The following is an 8,429-nucleotide window of genomic DNA, read 5'->3' on the forward strand; positions in this document are numbered from 1 at the left end:
TTATTCGTTGGTTGAAGGTGATACGTGAAAGAAAACTGAATTAGCATCAAACGTGTAATGCCCCATTACACTATGAAGAGTGTGTGAGTGATTTGAGCAGCTCTCGGATGAAGACAAAATAGATCATTCTGGAGACTGTGTTTGCATTAAGTGAGGAAGAAAGACTATGATTTAAATCTGCTTTTTATGCTGGTATGTGTCACCGGTGCAGGCCGGGGCGGACTCGGATGCCCAGCCGCCCCTGACTCCAGACACCACCGTGAGGAGCCGACACCACAGGCACGCAACAATCGGACAAAGGAGGAGGCAAGTAATTGAGTTCAAAAATAATAGTCTTTATTGAATGATAATCACTTGAGGAAAGAATGAGCAACTCCTGTCTTCTCAGGCTATTGGACCAGAGTAGCCGCTGGAACGATGTTCCACTGTCTTCGGGGGACAATAGAGCGATAGTGGCTAGGAAGGCTTACTCCACGGCGTTGCTGCACATCTGCAGGACTCAGACGGTAGGTAACAGGTAAGGTTTCTCCTCTTAACAGCAGATTCTCTTATCAGGACGTGAGAGGGGAATTGTGACTTTAAAACTCACTTCACAGCGTTGCTGCACATCTGCAGAACTCAGACGGTAGGTAACAGGTAAGGCTTCTCCTCTTAACAGCAGATTCTCTTATCAGGACGTGAGAGGGGAATGGTGACTTTAAAACTCACTTCACAGCGTTGTTACACATCTGCAGGACTCAAACAGTAAGGAACAGGTAATGTCTCTTCTCTCAACAGCAGATTCTCTCATCAGAACATGAACGGGAAATTGTGACTTTAAAACTCACTTCACAGCGTTGTTGCACATTTGCAGAACTCAGATGGTAGGTAACAGGTAAGGTCTCTTCTCTTAACAGCAGATTCTCTTATCAGGACGTGAGAGGGGAATGGTGACTTTAAAACTCACTTCACAGCGTTGCTGCACATCTGCAGGACTCAGACGGTAGGTACCAGGTAATGTCTCTTCTCTTAACAGCAGATTCTCTCATCAGAACATGAACGGGAAATTGTGACTTTAAAACTCACTTCACAGCGTTGCTGCACATCTGCAGAACTCAGACGGTAAGGAACAGGTAATGTCTCTTCTCTCAACAGCAGATTCTTTCATTAGGCATTAGCGAGAGACTCAATAGGCAGCTTTACCAGCGATGTTGTACATCTTCGGAGCTCCTTCAATACGTATAACAGTTCAGACTTTTCCACAGCCATACGGTTCTTCACGAGGCTTGTAATTTCAGAGAGAGAGAGGGTTAACAGGAGCCTTCAATGAGGGATTACTTCACGACAATACTCAGTGGAAGAGAGAATAATACAAAGCGTTACTTCACCAGTTCAGTTGTCTCGTTCTGGAATTTAGATGGGGACAAGTAGATCATTTCACAAGAATGGAAGCAGGCGTTGGGAGACTCTTCTCAGCATATCACACAGCACTCGTGTTCACTACAAATCCACAGCATTAATTCAGCGTGCATCAGGTAAGGCAAACAACTGCAAATCACTCACACAGTAGGGCTGATCAGAAGCCTCGCTTCATCCATGCATTTGAATGGGGATATTCAACTCTCAATTCCTCTCCAGCGTCTCTGAAACAGATGTCCTCCTCAATAGTAAATTTCACATTCACAGTCTTTTCTTCCAGCTTTACATTTGATTCAACGATGTAATTAATTCACTTATCTTTCTCTCTTCCTCTTCCGGCACAGATCCAAGCAGCCGTTCAATCCAGTAATATTCTCCAAGCAGCTCTAAACGACAGCGTCCAATGTAAGCGCTCACCCAGGAGATCTTCTACTCCAAGACACAACGACAGAGACCCAGCCAAACAGCTGATTAACTGGACACCGGTTGACTTTCACCAGCTCGATCTCAATCCTGACCTGACCCGACCTGAACTGAACTGAACTGAACTGAACTGAACTGAACTGAACTGAACTGAACTGAACTGAACTGAACTGAACTGAACTGAACTGAACTCCTTCTTCTTCTTCTTCTTCTTCTCTTATTTAATGGCGGACTGCAAACAACGTTTAGGTGCATGCCGCCACCTACTGTACTGGAGTGTGTATAATCATGTCATTTTAAATTCTACTCCATAACCCTGAGTCTTTTAAAAAAGTAAATAAAGCCATCCTAATGATTCGTATTCCTTCTCCATCTCCTTCTGATCCCAGTATCCCTACCAGATTCCACTCCCTCCCTGCCTCCTGAACCTTATCTTTAAACACCTGTCTTTCCACTTCATTCAATGTACAGTACAATATTATATGCTCAACATTTTCTTTAACCCCACAGTTTTCACAGTTCTCACTATTCCTTTTCCCCATTAAAAATAATGTACCATTCAGCCCTGTGTGATCCACTCTCAGTCTTGTCATTACAATTTCCTCACGCCTGGTCTTTTCCATGAAACTCTTTATACTGACACTTTTTTGTATTTTATAAAATCTCCTACCTTTCCTGTCTTCCTCCCATCGTTTCTGCCATATTTCAAGACCTTTCCTTTTAACCACTGCTTTGCCTTCGCCTTTTCCTAGTGGAATTGTATTTATAATTACTTTTAGCAGTGCCTCTTTGGCCAGTTTATCTGCCATCTCATTCCCTTTAACCCCCTCATGTGCTGGTACCCAACAAAACTGAATATCTATACCACCCCGATATAATCTAAATAAACTGTTAAAAAGTTCTATTAGTAGATCCTCTCTTATTGATGTTACTGCCTGAATACTTTTAATTACAGCCAAAGAGTCTGTGCACAGTACCAACCTATCAGGTCTGACCTCTTCAACCCACTGTAGTGCAATAATGACTGCTACTATTTCTGCTGTGTACACTGATAACCGGTCAGATAGTCTTTTGGAGAAATGGATTTTAAATTCTGGTATATATACTCCAACTCCCACACATTCCTGTTTATTCTTGGATCCATCTGTATAAATCTTTAAATAATTATAGTAACTGTTTCTTATGTAAAGGTTTGTTTTAACTCCTATTTCCTCCATTCTCCATTCTCTTTTCTTTTCCAATATATTAATATCAACCTTTACTTCTGGAAAGAGCCATGGTGGAATTCTACTAACTGGATTGGCCGTGGTAAAATTTAAAGCTTCCATTTCATATTCCCTCACTCTCATTTCTCTTGTCCATCCAAAACCAAGCCCCTGAAACTTGGAATACTCCCAACATTCCTGTATTGTTTCTTTTGCTGGGTTTTCTTTCCCACTTCCTTTCAACCTAATCCAATACGCCATCGCCAGTTTCTCTCTTCTCAACTCCAAAGGCATCTCTCCTGCTTCTATAAGAATAGCATTAATGGGGGTTGTCTTAACCGCTCCGGTGCATATACGTAATGCTCTATACTGTAATACATTAATTTTTCCAAATATTGTTTTTGCCGCTGCACCATAAACTATGCAACCATAATCTATTGCTGACCTCAGGCAAGCCCTATAGATGTTAATTAACGACTGCCTTTCTGCACCCCAGTCACATCCAGCCACAGCTCTCATCAGGTTAATAACTTTTTTACATTTAGTTTCTAGATGCTTAATATGCGTTTTCCATGTACACCTACTATCAAACCATAGTCCCAAATACTTAAATTCATTTACTTTCACCATTGTCTGCTCATATAATGTCAAACTTTCAACATGACACTTTCGCTTCTTTGTAAACATCATATAACAAGATTTACTTGTCGACATCTTGAATCCCCATTTATATGACCACATCTCTACTTCCCTAATTGCTTTCCTTATGTTACCTAAAACATATGACACATTCTTTCCTCTCATCCAAATGGCCCCATCATCCGCATATAGTGCTGTTTTTATGCATCCATCCATTTTTGAAAAAATATCATTAATCATTATGTTAAACAGTATCGGACTAATTGCACTACCCTGGGGAATACCATTGTCTACATTCAATTCTGTAGATACCTCTGATCCAACTTTAACTTTAATTTTCCTCCCTGTTAAAAAGTCCATAACCCAATTATACAACCTTCCTCCAATACCCATACTACTTAGTTTAATAAGCAAACCTTCCCTCCACATGGTATCATATGCCTTTTCTATGTCGAAATATACAATTGTCATTAGTTCTTTCATTTTCAATGCCTTTTCCACATCATTACTTACCCTAACTAAAGCATCTGTTGTGGAGCGCCCTTTTCTAAATCCACTTTGTATATTGGTCAGTAAACCTCTCTGTTCCAATACATGTGATAATCTGCGAACTATTATCCTCTCCATCCATTTGCACAAGTGGGATGTCAATGCTATGGGTCTATAGTTATCAGGATTAGCTGGGTCCTTACCAGGCTTGTTGAAAGGTAATATTACTGCACTTTTCCAACTATGTGGTATTATTCCATCCCTCCAAATTTTATTAAAAAGTCTTAATATTAACTTAAATGATTCAACTGGTAACTGTTTGAACATGGCATAACATAATTGATCTTGCCCAGGTGCTGTATATCCAGTGCCCATCAGAGCTATATTGAGTTCTGACATTGTAAAATCCACATCTAGTATTGACATGCCATCCTCCTTTTTTAACTTCACTTCCTTATTCTCTCTAAGTGCAAATTCTTTCTGCTGTTTATGTATATCACTAAGGTGTTCACAACTGTGTACTGCCACAAAAGTCCTCCCTAGCACTTCTGCCTTTCCTTTATCTGATACTATCATCTTCTCTCTATCAATCAAAGCTGGAATTTTAACCGACGTCCTTTTCCCACTCATTCTCTTGAACATAGCCCATATATCCCCTAACTCTACTCCTCTGCCTATGGTGGAACAGAATTCTCTCCAGTTTCTCCTTTTGTTATACTTTATTGTCCTACGTGCCACAGCCCTTTTCCTTTGATAATCTAAAACATTCTCGCATGAAAGATTTTTCTTTAATGTTCTAAATGCCTTGTTTCGTTCTTTAACAGCTCTGCTACATTCCTCATTCCACCAAGGTACCACTTTCTTCCTTCCCTTTGTTGTTCTTTGTGGGATACTCCATATTGCTGCATTTATAATGTGTTCTGTAATTTGCTTTGTGCATTTTTCTATATTTCCATCAAATGTAACCAGATTAACTGACTCTTCACAACATGCCCTAAATTTTCCCCATTCTGCTTTCTCATAACACCATCTGGTTATGGACATCCCTTCTTGGATACAAATGTGTGTATTAATTACAGTGAGAACTGGGAAATGATCACTTCCTATGGTAGTTTCTCTCTTAACATGCCAATCACATGTTTTAACTAAGCTTTCTGACACCAGTGTAATATCCAAGCATGATAGAATACCCCTATTCACATCTATTCTTGTACCCTGTCCATTATTAAGGCATACCAAAACTCTTTCTTCCATAATTTCTTCCATTATGTTCCCATTACTATCTGTATGATTACTACCCCAAAGGCTATTATGCGCATTAAAATCTCCACACCATATTTCTTTCCTGTATACACTCCCTGCCATCTCTTTTAATTTGTCAATAATTAATTTTTTGCATGGGTTATAGAAATTGATTAACTTAATATGACCCTCTTTCCTTGGACTACATATCTCGACCATAATACATTCCATATCCTCTGGACAAGGGAGCTCTCTAAATGCCAGCCCATCCTTGAGAAAGGTAGCACACCCTCCACCATTTTGATTGTTAGGCCTATCATTTCTTATAGAAGTAAACCCTGGTATAACAAAGTCCAAATGTGGTTGTAACCAAGTTTCTTGTACACATACTACATCTGGAACTACATCTAATTCATAAATATATTTTTTAAATTCTTGACCATTAGCTATGAGGCTTCTGGCGTTCCACTGTAGTATGTGCATTACCATAATTAGTGTTCTAACCCTCAGTTTGTGCATTTTCCCCATTTCCAAGTACTGTTAACAATTCATGTATCTGATCTGCCTTAACATCTATATCAAGAAATCTTTCTGCTGCCTCCACAATAGCCTTAATTCTATCACTTTTCTTTTTCAACTGTGATGCAACATTTATAGTGTGACAAATGAAAACCACAAAGTTTATCTTCTTAACTGCCAATGTTTCCTTATCAACTTCACACTTGTGATCACATGTAACCGGAGTATGAACAGGAGTCTGCCTTTGTGTTTGGTTAACTGCTACTATGTTTCTTTGATCCATTCTACTGGGGCTTTTATTTGATGCCGTTTCTCTCACTGTTTTTAGAGCTTCTGCATAAGACACTTTACTTAGTATCTTCACCCTCTGGGCTTCTCTGGCTTCTCTTTGTACTTCACATCCTCCAAACGCAGCACTATGCTCACCACCACAGTTACAGCATTTAATCTTCGTATCCTTTTCACATTTACCGTACTCATGCTGACCACCACATCTAGCGCACCTCAACTTTCCTTTGCATTGCTGTGCTGTATGTCCCATTCTTTGACATTTATAGCATCGAATAGGTTTGGGAATATACTCTCTCACACTGTAATTCATGTACCCTATTTGCACTGATTTAGGTAGAGTTTTCTCAAATTGCACTACAACCGATAGTGTTTCCTTTAATGATCCATCTCGTTTACTTTTAAGCCGTGTGGCTTCAATCACTTTACCTCCCTGAATCTCATTTTTTACATCTTCCATTGACATACTCAATGGTACACCTGATATAACTCCTCTCACTTTTGTCATTGCCCCTGGTATGTGTGCTTTCATTCTTTCCCCCTGCAGTGAGGACATTTTCAGTATCTTTTCTTGTTGTTGTTTGCTAGTTGCATGTATCAGTATTCTTTTATTGCTCATAAACCTAGCAAATGTAATTTTACCAATCTCTTTCTCAATTGCCTTAGTAAGTTTGATCGGGTGGTAATGTCCACCATCCTGATTAAACTCAATAATAACTTTCCATATGTTTCCTTGACCACTCTCCATGTTATCAGTTTTCTGTTTCTCAGACTGATTAGATCTCAGTTTCTTGCTTGTACTTCCCTCGCCAGTCTCGCTATACTCCGACCAACTTTTCCCTCTATTTCTTGCTTTTAAAGCCCTTTTCAATCTTGCTGTTTTGGGGATCGTCCAATCCATTTCATCTCCATCTGAACTAGTTGACATGATATACAGTCACAGTACAGTTTATGCGAATCCGCCAAAACACTTGCTCAATCAGCAATCCTACCGCGTTTCACTTCCGCTTTCTCGACAAGCTGTCCACACCGCCCAATCCGCCCCAACCCACATCCACTGAACTCCTTCTCTTCTAAATGGCTCTTTTATCCTCCTCTTGTGAAACGGAAAGCCGGTGCAAACACCGCTCCCCTCTCCCTCACACCTGCCGTGCATCAGCAGTAATTAGGTAGGGCAAAGTCTCTGCTGCACCCGGAACCGGAGTGAGGTGTTACACCAAAATAATTCCCCTCGGGGAACATGGAAAGAAAAAGAAAGGTTCCGCTTTCCCCCGCATTTTGTCACCCGTGACATATGTTTTATGTTTTTATTTATTAATATAATGATCACTCACATGTTCTGTGTTTCAGGTTCCAGTGGAGTGGATGAGACTTGTGTGTTCATCAGTTCAGGTGAAAATGTCCGTCTGCCCTGTAATAATGCTCTTTCTGACTGCACATCAACTACATGGATCTATAACAGATTCAGTCATTCAACAGTTGAACTGATTACTGGAGGGATGAAGAAGAAAGACACAGAGAGACATGAGAGACTGAGTCTGGGGTGTGACTGCTCTCTGAACATCAACAACGTCACAATAGAAGATCGTGGATCTTACATCTGCAGACAATATGTGAATGACAAACAACAAGGAACTGATGCACGTGTTTTTCTGCATGTTCTTCATGGTGAGTTTATGATTATGGGGTCAATTTAAAAAGGGCAGATTCTTTGTTTCAACTCACACAAATGATTTGTGTGTCTTATGTTGTGTTTCAGTGTCTGCATCATCATCATCATCATCATCATCATCATCATCATCATCATCATCATCATCATCATCATCATCATCATCCTCACAGACTGAGATCAGTCCAGGCCGCTCTGTGACTCTCTCCTGTCAGTTGTATTCAAGCACTGGATACTCCTGTGATTATTGGGTCCGTTCTCAGGATATGAAGCTGTTGTGGGTGAATCAGGCTGGTGTTGATCTTCAGACAGACTCCAGATATCAGATATCAGCTCCAGATCGCTGTAACATCTCTCTGACTACAACACTCCTGAATGAAGATCACAACAGAGAGTGGAGATGTGAAGTTACTCACAGAAAACAACTCAAGACCTCAGTCTCATACACTGTCAAGTATTCAGGTGAGAAACAACTATTACTACTGTAAAATATGATGTTAATGTCCTACAGATGATGTGTCTTAACATTCATCTTCTGCAGTCGATTCATCAACACT

General features: G+C 40.2%; 1 long non-coding RNA gene across 1 annotated transcript; it reads right to left on the reverse strand.

Annotated features, from left to right (window-relative positions):
* Positions 1–317: 317 nt before the first annotated feature.
* On the reverse strand, positions 318–4,147 carry LOC307132408. Its single transcript, XR_013817289.1, has 3 exons — positions 1,368–4,147; positions 828–1,264; positions 318–728 (listed from the first exon to the last, which is right to left on the reverse strand). It is a non-coding gene; the product is annotated as an uncharacterized lncRNA (long non-coding RNA).
* Between the last annotated feature and the right edge of the window lie 4,282 nt (positions 4,148–8,429).

Source organism: Gobio gobio, assembly GCF_949357685.1.
Source record: "Gobio gobio genome assembly, chromosome: 1".
Taxonomy (NCBI): domain Eukaryota; kingdom Metazoa; phylum Chordata; class Actinopteri; order Cypriniformes; family Gobionidae; genus Gobio; species Gobio gobio.